Here is an 11,962-nt window from a genome sequence, read left to right as displayed (position 1 = left end):
TTTTGGCCTTGAAGCCTGTGGGATCTTAGTTCCTTGACCAGGTATAGAACTTGTGCCCCCTATGTGGAAGCATGAAGTCTTAACCACTGGACCACCAGGGAAGTCCCAAGATGGCCCTTTTAAATGTGCAAGAGACAACTTCTGGAAGGATTAGGCAGGTACTCTGCTAAACTCTTGGCATGTTGTTGTTCGGTCACTAAGTCGTGTCCAGCTCTTTGGGACCCCATGAATAGCAGCACACCAGGCTTCCCTGTCCTCCACTGTCTCCATGAGTTTGGTCAGACTCATGTCCACTGATGCCTCAGTGATGCCGTCCAACCATCTCATCCTCTGTCTCCCCCTTCTCCTCTCGCCCTCAGTCTTCCCCAGCATCAGGGTTTTTTTCCAATGAGTCGGGTCTTCAAATCAGGTGGCCAAAATATTGGAGCTTCAGCTTCAGCATCAGTCCTTCCAATGCATATTCAGGATTGATTTCTTTTAGGATTGACTGGTGTGATCTCCTTGCAGTCCAAGCAACTGTTAAGAGTCTTCTTCTACACCACAGTTTGAAAGCATCCATTCTTTGGCACTCAGCCTTCTTTATGGTCCAACTTTCACATCCATACATGATTACTGGAAAAACTATAGCTTTGACTATATGTACCTTTGTTGCATATTATGTGGCATGATTAGCTCGTGTATAATAATCTTGTGATTTTTATTATTATTTTCATTTTACAGATAAAGAAACAGAGGCTGTGGAACTTATCTAATGTTGTAGAGTCAAAACGTGGTAGAGCTGTGATTCAAAACCAGTTCTGTCTGCTCCTAGAGCTCATGCTTTTTTTTTTTTTTCAATTTCAAATTATATTACTTTTTAAAAATTTCGGCTGCACTAGGTCCTCACATAGGCTCCTCTAGTTGTGGTGCTCGGGCTTAGGTGCCCTATGGCATGTGGGATCTTAGTTCCCCCACCAGGATTAAACTCATGTCCCCGCCATTGGAAGGTGGATTCTAAGACACTGGACCACCAGGGAAATCCCTAGAGCTCATGCTTTGATCTCTATAACCAGGGGTGTGCTACCATCAAAGATCTTGCTTTGATATTTATCATTAATCTAGATCATAGCATGGTTTTTCCCTGTCTCTGTGCATTTTATTTAGAGGAGAAAAAAAGACAACTTTTCTTAAGAGGTGGCCTGGCATGTTTGGTGATTGTATTTCATACAGATTAAATAGGCCCTTTCAATTAGCCACTTGGTTTATGCCCTCCTGATCATGCTGAGAGTTTATTGTAAAGAGAGCTGAGGACCAGCCCCTCCATCTGGTCCATCCAAGGCTGAGTTAAAGGAAAGGACCTGGACTTTCTTCCCTCTCCACCTCCTCACTGGAACACTGAGATCTTCTTGCTGCTCTATTGTTTTGAGAGTGACAAGGGCCTGTAGGTACAAATCTAAGCAGAAACCTAAACCCTAGGGTTAAACCTTATGATACTGAAATGAAAGGGAAAGGTTTTCTTTTCTAGAATTCCAGGAGCTTTTTTTTTGGGGGGGTAGGGGGGTTGTGTGTGGTCTTCACTGGTTGTGTGTGTGGACTCTAGAGCATGTGGGCTCAGTCGTTGAGGTGCACAGGCTCCCTAGTTACGGCTCTTGGGTTTAATTGCCCAGAGACATGTGGGATCTTAGTTCCCTAAGAAGGGATCAAATCCACATCCCCTGCATTGCAAGGTAGTTTCTTAACCACCGGACCACCAGGTCCCTCTAGGGTTTTTGAGATGGCAGATGGGCCTGGTCAGGGGCCCAAACCTCCTAGTGCCCAGGAGGTTTCCTGTAGTGTGAGGTGTCTCTGAAGGAGTGCGAGGGACAGGCTGCAGTGTTCTGGGGAACCTCAGTGGGAAATCCAGGAGAGGCCTGCCTGAGCAGATTTGCTGGTGCCTCAAGGCAAGGGGCAGAGCTCTGAGTCCAGGCCTATAGTACATGTGTGTTAGTTTCCTGGACTTCCCTGGTGGCTCAGACAGTAGAGAATCTCCCTGCAATGCAAGAAGCCTGGGTTCCATCCCTGGGTTGGGAAGATTCCCGTTGGTTTCCTAGGGCTCCTGTAAAACAGGACCACAAATTAGACTGCTTAAAATAGCAGAATCACATTGTCTCACAGGTATGGAGGCCAGGAGTTGGAGATTAAAGTGTCATCAGGGCTTTTCACCCTCTGAAGTCTCTGGAGAAGGCTCTCTCCTGGCTTCTGGTACCTTGTCTTGAGAATAGCCATCTTTTCCTTGAATCTCTTCACTTCATTAACCCTCTCTGATGGTCCGCTCCTGTGTCCAAATTTCCCCTTTGTTAGAAGGACACCAGTCATATTAGATTAATGTCCACCTTTATGGCTTCATCTTAACTTGACTACTTCTGCAAAGACTCTCTATCCAAACAAGGTCACATTCTGAGTTACTGGAAGTTAGAACTTTAACACGTTTTTTTGGGGAGACATAATTCAACCCATAACAGGATGGAATTCAAATTGGAGAAAAAGATGTAGGAGCAAAGATAGAAGGAACCAAAAGGTTAAAAGGCCAGGAATTCTTGGGAAAACTTTCAGAGGCCCTGAACTCACCCAAACTATAACTCTGGGAGTTCAAACCAAGTTTACCTAAATCTCCAAGGATTAGGGCAGCTTTCCTATGAGATCTGGACTGCAGAACAGGAAGAGTCAAGGACACTGCCTCCCGGAAAGGAACACCCTCTTTGATGGAGCTGTAAGAATCCTCACCCCATAGGGTGGATTCTCTGTCTGCCGGAAGCCCATCTCACAATGCAATTTCCAAGTGTTTTTTTTTTTTTAATATTGATGTTAAGGTGCCTTTCCAGCTGCGACCAGGAAACATTAACCTAAAATATCATCTTGCATTGTGTTACAACAACATCATTAAAGTACAGAGTTGGGGAGAAAGATGTAGCTGATGGATTTGTACTAACACAAATAGAAGGGAATCTTGAAAATACAGAGTTGAAAAATAATTGGTTTTTCTTTAACCCTGTCTAAGTAGAGGGTAGTATTTCTAGGTCAATAGTATCAAGTCATTTCCCCCAATGGAAGTAGTTAGGTTTATCCATCTTCCCAGTGTCCCTGCCTCTGCTGCGCCCAGTGACTCTCAGCTGAGCGGCTGAGCTCTCCCCATGTGGCTCACTCAGTCCCAGATACTTCCCAGAATGGTTCTAACTTGAGGCAGGAATCATTTCAACAGCCCCAGGTTTCCCTGTAACCAGCAAAGGATTACTGTTCAGCTCTCTTGCAGGTTGATTGCAAATATAATATCCAAGCTCTGGTCTGTGCTGCACATCTGTGCTGACCACTCATTTTCCTGGTTTGTAGTTGCTCATCCATGGGGCTCTCACCCTAAGTATGGGGTTATTGCCTTCAGAGTTGAATTTATGTCCCTCCCCCCACCCCCCACAACATACACATATGCTTCCCACCCCTCCCTCCTTTATAAACCCATTTGGAAGAACCATGCATCTATCTTGGCTTTCATTGTGAGTTCCTACCCAAGTCATTTATTTAATCCTTTGGTCCTGCAGTCAACTCTGGGACCCAGCTTTTCCCTGGCTAGTTCCTTTTCCTTAATCACCATGGCCATGTGAGTTCCAAGATGCTATGACATCTGTGACTATGCTGTGACTAGTTTAGGACACTTAACCTGGATTCCCAGTTGCCGTGTGACTTCATCTATTGGAATCCCTGTTAGTTCCTCCAGGACTTGTTCTTGATCTGAGAATGGAGAGCATCTTCTTCTATTTGTTCTCTTATACCTGGCTTTGGCGAGTTGGTCCAGCTCATGGAGTATCAAACTTTTTCTGTGAAGGACTATATAGCAAATGTTTAGGCTTTGTAAGCTGTATGGTTTCTATTGGAATCACTCAACTCTACTGTTGTGAACCAATGGGCGTGACTGTGTACCAATAAGTCTTTATTTATAAGAATAGGTAATGGGTTGGATTTGGCCCAAGGGCCATAGCTTGCTGATCACCTAGTCTGGTCTATAGCTTGTCTCTTTATTGCCTCATTTTCCACTTTCTTTCCCCTTTTTCCTGCATCATCATCCTCTTCCCTTATATTGTTGCAAGTAGAGCACCATGCCTTAATATCAAGTTCTAAGATAGGATTCTATTTGCCATTGGTTATATAAATAAAAATTAGTTTACATACCTGAGTAGCAAGTCTAAATTTCAGTGTCCACAGATGCTTCTTAGAGGAGGCACATAGATTAGGGTCAGAGATGGTTCATACTTTAATCAGATGCTGTTTAGGCAGTTTCTGTTGTTCCTTTTCCAGGAACTAGGACCCTGCCTTTGCTTATCTTATAGAATCTGGGTGGTAGTCACCATTAGTGATCTTAATCACTCTTCTGACTAATATTAGTCATTAATAATATTATCCAATATCTACTAATAATATTCAGTTCAGTTCAGTTAAGTCGCTCAGTTGTGTCTGACTCTCTGGAACTCCACCGACTGAAGCACTCCAGGCTTCCCTGTCCATCACCAACTCCTGGAGCCTACGCAAACTCATGTCCATTGAGTCAGTGATACCACCTAACCATCTCATCCTCTGTCGTCCCCTTCTCCTCCTGCCTTCAATCTTTCCCAGCATGAGGGTCTCCAATACTATTCCTGATATATTCCCTGAGTAGGAACCCTGACTTTTGTTCAGCTATGGCTACAGCATACTTAGGGAGGATATAATCCCTTCAAAGTGTAGGGAATGAATTTTTACCAAGAATTTGTACTAGATGACATCTCAGACCCAGTTCTGGGCAGTAGTGTTTGGACAAAGTCTTCTTGGGGCATTTAGGAAAGACTTTTTCTCCATGGTAAGAAAGAGAGACATGAGGAGAAATCAGTTTCCTTCTCTTCCTTCTCTTGTTTGTCCTTGTACAAGAATAATATTCTTATAGTTCTTGTACCCATCCTGGTAGCACGAGGGGAGACATGACCAATACTTTGATGGTGGCAGAAGGAAAAACTGGAGTTTGTTTGATTATAGGGTGCTGTCCCACCCTGTGGTGTACAGTATATGCACCATATTAATTTTTTAAATTTTATTTTATTGAAGTATAATTGATTCATAGTGTTGTGTTAATTTCTGCTATACAAGAAAGTGATTCAGTTATCCATATATATACACACACACACATATATATATTCTTTTCCATTATAGTTTATCAGAATATTGAATATAGTTCCCTGTGCTATACAGTAGGACCTTATTGTTTATGAGGTCTATGTATATTCCTCCCTATTAACTTTTAGAAAATCTAAAAGATTCCAAATCCTGAAAGGCATCTGGCCTCAAGGGTTTTGGGTAATGGATTCCATACCTGCACTATAATTTGTATCCTGCATGGGGAAATAAAAATCCCATTTCTAAGGTGAATAGTACCCCCACGCCCCAGGAAAGCTTATTTTTCATTTGCTAACAAAGGGGCAGCCTTTCTCTTTGCAGCATCTCCCCAGAGTCTTCACCTCACCGAGCTCAAGTCTATGAAAGGAAGGAAATTCCTGGCTACTCCCTGTGAGAATTCAGTGGTGGCTTCTTCCTCAATATACATTTGTTTTTATGAAGAAAACTCCATACAAGGGTATAACTAGCTAAAAGTCTCCTTCCTTCTTCAACATATGGTGGAGGAATGCAGTGGAGCTATGTGAAGGCAGAGATCAGTTCTGTCGCTGACCCTGTGCAAATCAAACTGAAGTATGTAGTGATAATATGTGACTTATCATGAAATTTCTCATGTCAACAGATTTCCCCATGTGACCATAAAGAGCCGCATATCTGCTTGGCTGATAAAATCTGTTTGAATCAGGCCTATGTGCTTTGGGTGGCCCACAGCAAACCTCTAAGGGCGGTAAATTGCATCTTTGGAAAGGCAGGCTTTTTGGAACTGTGTCTGCATCCAGACTCCAGGGGATTTCAATGCAGAGGGATTTGCAAGGTTTGCATTTTTCATTCATTAAGGCTGTGTTGCTGCCAAAGTTCTCTTCCTGTTAGTCATCCAGGGAGGAGGGCTCAACACAGTGGGCTGTGTCATAAATTATTGTGAGGCTGAGGGCAGCCCAAATGGAATACCAAGGGGGCCATAGATCTTGGCACAGGTTTTATGAACAAATTCTGAGAAATCCAAATGTATTAAAAAATCACATGTTTACGTAGGAATGAAAGACTCAGGCTATCTTTAAATTCAGCAAGCCAAGAATTAAGCTTGTCTTTTATCTATACCAGTAGGCAAACCCAGAATTAGATGACTGTGAATAGTCTATTTTTGTGGCATTCCATAGAAACATTCCTGCAGTTAAATGATCCTTTTGTCTTGATCTGTGGTTCTTAACCTTTTAATTTTTTTACACATACATTTTTTTGTGGATCCCTTTGAAAATCTAAAGAAAGCTTTGGGCCTTCTGACCAGAAATTGTCCACAAACACACACACAATTATATATACAATTTCAGAAGGTTTATGGGTCCTCCGAGGTTCATCCATAACCCTCAGTTAAGAATCTCTGCTCTTGACACTAGAAGTTCCTTGATGATAACGATTACGTCTAATTGGCATGTCTAATTATATCTAATCTGCATAACATCTCTTCTATTCATGCCTAACACCCCGTTTCATACTCAGAAATTCTAGTTAGTGTCTCCTGACATGAACTTACTGTAATAAAGTTCCTTTCTGTTTTTTACAGTATTCATTGAAAACATACGAAGTAGTTATTGGATTAGAAATACAAATCTTGGGACTTCCCTGGTGGTCCAGTGGTTAAGACTTCATGCTTCCACTGCAAGAGGTGTGGGTTCAATCCATGGTTGCAGAACTAATATTCCACATGCCCCAGCAGTGTGGCTAAAAAATGAATAATAAATAAAAATAAAAATGCAAGTCTCCTTTTAAAGTAAGTTCTGGAATGTGTCATTATATTCCCTTGATACAGAAAAAAATCGTAACGGAGAATTACTTCCTCTATAACTCTAAAATTGCTCTGAAACAAATTTATATGTGGGCAAAACTGGAAATGGAATTGCTGCTGCTGAGAATTGCCCACTAGCTGTCTACCTTCTGCTTCGTGTGGACTTTTAAATTAAGGATCCTCCTTTTTATTTAAGATTCTCCAGAGCTATGGGGTAAAATGTCCTTGCAGGCACTGACCTGAGCAGTTCCAGGGGGTGCCACTCACACATATTAAGTGCTGAGCCGAGTCCTCACTCAGTGCTGGTAATGACCGCCGTTGCTGAGCTCTCAGTGTGGTTTGAACTCAGACTTTCCTGACTTCAAGACCCTGCCCTTAACTACTGCCCTTGTCTTTTTTCCTTTGTACTTGCTAATTTGGGCTTCCCAGGTGGTTCATTGGGAAGGAATCTGCCTGCCAACACAGGAAATGTGGGTTCGATCCCTGTTGGAGAAGATCCCCTGGAGAAAGAAATGGCAACCCGCTCCAGTATTCTTGTCTAGGAAATCCCATGGACAGAGGAGCCTGGCGGGCTACAGTCTAAGGGCTCTCAAAAGACTTGGATATGACTTAGTGACTAAACAACTTGCTCACTTGCCAAAGAACATCAGGGTAGAGGAACAGACGGGGACAAGGTCTATTTTTAATCCTTCCTCCCAACAAAGGGAAGGATTCCCAGATGTGTCTGAGGAGCTTCTGGGCATTGATGCTTCCAGGCGTACCAGCCAGCGTGCCGCCTGCCATGGGGTGTGATGTGTGGGGATGGTACCTTTGTGAACATCTCTTATTATTGGAGAAGAACTGAAGGTACTTTGAAAGAACTGAGGATCGTATAGGGTGGCCCTGGGGAAACTGAAGCAACTTGACATGGTCTTGGGGCCCCTTGGCTTCTCTTCCAGCCGCTATCACTTGGGGAACACCCCTTTTTTCATAGGTTAAAGCACACTGCGGTGGGGGGTTTGGGCATTTTGTCACTCAGTAAGAAAGTGGCAGAGTTTGTTGTAGAGGCTTTTTAAAAAGTCTTGTTTTATATTGGAACTTAGTTGATTAACAGTGTTGTGTCTCAGGTATCAGTTCAGTTCAGTTGCTCAGTCGTGTCCGATTCTTTGTGACCCCATGAACCACAGCACACCAGCCCTCCCCGTCCATCACCAACTCCCGGAGTCCACCCAAACCCATGTCCATTGAGTCGATGATGCCATCCAACCATCTCATCCTCTGTCATCCCCTTCTCCTCCTGCCCCCAGTCTTTCCCAGAATCAGTGTCTTTTCAAATGAGTCAGTTCTTCACATCAGGTGGCCAAAGTATTAGAGTTTCAGCTTCAACGTCAGTCCTTCCAGTGAACACCCAGGACTGATCTGCTTTAGGATGGACTGGTTGGATCTCTTTGCAGTCCAAGGGACTCTCAAGAGTCTTCTCCAACACCACAGTTCAAAAGCATCAATTCATTTCAGGTATACAGCAGAGTGATTCAGTTATCCATATACATGTATCTGTTCTTCTTTAAATTCTTTTCCATTTAGATTCTTATAGAATCTCGAGCAGAGTTCCCTGTGCTGTACAGTAGGTCCATGATACTGTACAGGCTTTTGTTGCCAGGTAACAAAGGCAGGGGGCACATGGGAAGAGGGGTTCATGTTGAGGTTGGGAAATTCAGTCCTGATCCAGATGTGTGTTGTGGGGTGAGGATGCGGGGTTGCCAGAGAGGCACACCTGTGGACTAGCTAAAAAGAAAATGATTTCTCCTCGATTTATCTGGAAGCCGCCCCTGAGGATGACTGGTTGGAGAAAGATTCTTCCTCTAGTCTGAGAGCATCGACCCTGTCATGTGGGTCTCCCAGCTCTGCCTCCTGAGCCTCTAGTTGACCTTCTCCCTGGGAAAACTAGCAAGTTGCAGTTCTACCAAAATCTGGACTAATTAGAGAAGCTGAAGAAGAAGAAACAGATACCATCCAATTCTCTACTTCCAAGCTAAATCTTAGAACATGGAAATCAAAGTGAAAAAGTGAAAGTCACTCAGTCGTGTCCCACTTTTTGTGACTTCATGGACTATATAGTCCATGGAATTCTCTAGGCCAGAATACTGGAGTGGGTACCCTTTCCCTTTGTATCATTTAAGAGCATTTCTCTGGGTTTGAGTCCAGGGATGGAACCCAGGTCTCCTGCATTGCAGGCAGATTCTTTACCAGCTGAGCCACAAGAGAAGCCCAAGAACACTGGCATGGGTAGCCTATCTCTTCTGCAGCAGATCTTCCCGACCCAGGACTTAAACTGGGGTCTCCTGCATTGCAGGCAGATTCTTTACCCACTGAGCTATAAGGGAAGCCCAATGACCCTAGCATCTATACCTTAACAAAGAGGGGGACTGGAAGAGAGTTACTTGGCTGGAGCCAAGGTTGGCAAAGCTCACAGGATGGTGGGGTAGGGGTGAAGGAAGAGAAGGGTGGTAGGGTTGGAACACACTACACAGAAATGTCCAGGATAGAAGCAGGGAAGCCACGGGTGAGCCTTTCCTTAACCTCACATCACTCCTGGACAGGGGCCAAAGTCTGCTGGAAGCCTCACACTGACCTCCTCCTGGTCAGCAGGTCAGGCCATTTGGGAGCACTAGCCCTCTGTGTACAGAAGGCTTGGCCCCTGACCCCTGATGGGCAGTGGTATTTGTGGGAAGAGCAGCCACAGCAGCAGGACTTGGATGAGGCTGCCTGGCGGGGGAATCTGTCTGCGTTGTAACCCGATCTCCTAAATTGGCTCAGTGGTAAAGAATTTGCCTGCCAATGCAGGAGACCTGGGTTCCATCCCTGGGTTGGGAAGATACCCTGGAGGAGGGAATGGCCACCCCCTCCAGTATTCTTGCCTGGAGAATCCCATGGACAGAGGAGCCTGATGGAGCCCAGTCTATGGGATCTTGATCAGACAAGACTTAGCAATAAGTCATATCATAAATGACAAGTTACTCAGTAGAATTAAAATGTCCCAAGGGTAATCAGGCACTGTTAAAAAGTTGAACAAAGAGACTCTTTCCTGATTACTGCCTAAGCCAACCTTTTTTTTTTTTTAATCTTTATTTTGGATTATTTCCATAATTAGGGTAAAGCAAACACATTTCCTTGGGTCCATTATTTTACGTGATTATGATTTCCATGAACATTGGAAATCCTGAGTATCATTTGAATATTTGCCTGCATGCTTGTGGGAAGCTTGTGGGAAGCCTTTTCTTGGTAGTAAGTCCAGTTTTCTAAATTCTTCCCTTTCCTTGAGGTATTCCATTTTGCATTCCTCATAAGTGGCTGGATCATTATAGTAAGCGGTTAGACATTCTTGCAATGCAGAATTTTCTTTCTGGCATTTTACTGCCATAAGGATTCCAAAGACCTTGCAACATTTAGTGAAATATTAAACTTGTTCAGAACATCTCTCAGGCCTTTCCCCTTATTATTTTAGGGATCAAAACATCTTTCTCAACATGTCTGAGATGCTGTTCTGTGGGGCTGAGCCCAGACTGGGGTTAAAAAATTAGGTCGGTCTATATACCATTGCTTAGAGGCGACTAGAAAGCCACAGGATACTAGAGTCTGTTGCTGGAGCTCCCCTCTGTGAAAAAGTCACAAATGAACTGTAATTGTTTTGGACTAGGCATAAAGCCATGATGTAGCGCTTGACCTGCAAGGCCACAATGCAAGTACGTGTGGGAGATGAGCAAACAGTCCCAGTTATTGAAATTCTAGCCTCCTGGCACTTCTTGTTCTGCATGGAGAGCACCAGCCTCTTGCCCACTCTTACTTCTCTAGATGAGCATTCTCACCTCTATTCAGGATCACAGATAACTACAGGGAAAGTGTAAGAATGATCAGCTAAATTTCATACTCAAAGCAAGGCTGGGAAGAGCCCTGGAAGATGGGAAGTATTTAAAAAGGATCCTTCTTTAGGATGGTGCTGGTGAACCTATCTGCAGGGCAGCAGTGGAGATGCAGACATAGAAAACAGACTTGTGGACACAGTGGGGGAGGAAGAGAGTGGGATGAACTGAGAGAGCAGCATGGAGACATATGCATTATCGTATGTGAAATGGATAGCCAGGGGGGATTTTCTGTATGATGCAGGGAGCCTGAACCCTGTGGTCTGAGACAACTAGAAGGGTGGGATGCACTGGGAGGTGGGAGAGAGGTTCCCGGGGAAGGGGACGTGTGTGTACGTGCGGCTGATTCATGTTGACGTATGGCAGAAACCAACACGACGTTGTAAAGCAATTATCCTCCAATGAAAACAGAAGAAAAAAAAAGCCTAAAAATTAAAGGATCCTCTTTTCTAAGGGAGAAATTAGAGAATATTCCAGGTTTATGTCTCATCTTTACCCTTCCTCAGTTTTCTTCTCACTTTCATTCAGTATCATACCAGCTGAATAGCTTCTGTGCTCAAGACATTGTGCCAAGCATCACTAAAGATGCAAGGATGGGTGAGCCTGGATCCCTGTCTGGTGGGAGTTCTAGGAGGGGGCCAGTGTCAGTTATGGGACACAAATAACTGTGAGAGAAGGCCCATTTGGTAAATCCAAAGATAGTGCTTGAGTGGCTCAAACAGGGAGAAATGTGTCCCCCTTGAGAAGGGTCAGGAAAGACATCTTGAAGAAAGTAACATTTGCAATGGGCCCTGAGAAATGAGTAACATTTAATTAGTGGGAGGAAAATTAAGGGTTGGATGAGTGTATCTGGAGGAGGAAACTGTCGAGCAAAGGCCCAAGGACAGAGGGCCTGGTAAGGACTGAGAGGTAGGTAGGTAAGGAGCATGGTGTGTGTGTGTGTGTGTGTGCGTGTGCGTGTGTGTGTGTGTGCATGCACACGCATGTGCTAAAAAATGTATGACATGTACAGAAGAGGCCTGGGAACAATACTGTGCTCTTCTGATATCACTAACATAGTACTGACGCTCCAATACTTTGGCCATCTGATACTAAAAGTCAACTCATTAGAAAAGACCCTGCGGCTGTG

The 11,962-nt window shown here is 44.1% G+C and overlaps 1 pseudogene; it reads right to left on the bottom strand.

Moving 5' to 3' along the window:
- Positions 1 to 10,140: 10,140 nt before the first annotated feature.
- LOC138991422 (COX assembly mitochondrial protein homolog pseudogene) lies at positions 10,141 to 11,184 on the bottom strand (annotated as a pseudogene).
- Positions 11,185 to 11,962: the final 778 nt, after the last annotated feature.

This window comes from Bos mutus, chromosome 17, assembly GCF_027580195.1.
Source record: "Bos mutus isolate GX-2022 chromosome 17, NWIPB_WYAK_1.1, whole genome shotgun sequence".
NCBI classification, from domain to species: Eukaryota; Metazoa; Chordata; class Mammalia; order Artiodactyla; family Bovidae; genus Bos; species Bos mutus.
This window is presented reverse-complemented; position numbering and strand designations above follow the sequence as displayed.